Genomic DNA, 920 nt, shown 5'->3' with positions numbered 1-920 from the left:
GGGGAGGGTGGGCCGGTGTCCGCGCGGTGCGCCCGGCAGGCGGCGACGGTCTCCTGCAGAGACGGGGCGGCGGGAGCTTCTCGCAGCCTAGCGCTCGGGCTCCCACCAGAGCTCTGCCTTTGCAGGCGCCGGCGGTGTACTGGCGAGGCGGCCGGGCCGCGGGGGAGCCGCCGGGCAGCCCGCTATCGTCCTCCCCACCCGGCAGGCGGCGGCGGCGGCGGCCCCGGAGGGCGCCTGGATCCCGGCGGGACACCTGGTCCCCAAACCTCGCCCGACCAAACGCCCCGAGACACGCGTGGCCCGAAACTCCTCGGAGACTTAACGCGCCGCCCGTCGCTAAGTGTGTGTGTGTCGCCCCCCCCCCATGCCGGACCCGCCGCGGCCGCCTTGCCCGCGAACGAACTTCTCCGCGGCTAGGAGGGGAATGGGGGTAGAGGGCCCAACCTTAATTGACGGGGCGGGGAGCCTATCAGGAAGCCCAAGTGCGTGTTATTTTGTTGCCCCTTGTCATCGCCGGCCAATGAGCGCAGAGCGTCATCCTCGCGGGGCGGGAGCGCATGATGGGGTGGGCGGGGTGAGGAGAGGTGTGATTGACGCCTGGGGGGGCGTGGGGAGAGGTGTGATTGACGCCTGGGGGGGCGTGGCCAGGCCCCGTGGGGCGTGTCGGGGCGAGGGGGTGGGCGGCGGCCAGGGTGATTGACGAGGCGCGCGTGCCAATGGACTCCGCGGCGCGCCTGGTAATGTGGGGGGCGGGGCTTCGGAGGGAGTGGGGGGGGCGGCCGAGGCGCTAATGAGCCTTCGCGGGGGCCCCTCCTCGTCAAGTGGCCGGGCGGCGGGGCGCCCGATCGAGCTTGGGAGTCTTCCCACAAACCTTGGTCCCGGCTACACTTGGACTTTGCGGGGCCGTTCCAGGGACAAAT

The sequence above is a fragment of the Gekko japonicus genome, unplaced genomic scaffold (genome assembly GCF_001447785.1).
Source record: "Gekko japonicus isolate JY-2015 unplaced genomic scaffold, Gekko_japonicus_V1.1 scaffold484, whole genome shotgun sequence".
Taxonomy (NCBI): domain Eukaryota; kingdom Metazoa; phylum Chordata; class Lepidosauria; order Squamata; family Gekkonidae; genus Gekko; species Gekko japonicus.
Note: the sequence above shows the minus strand (reverse complement) of the source record.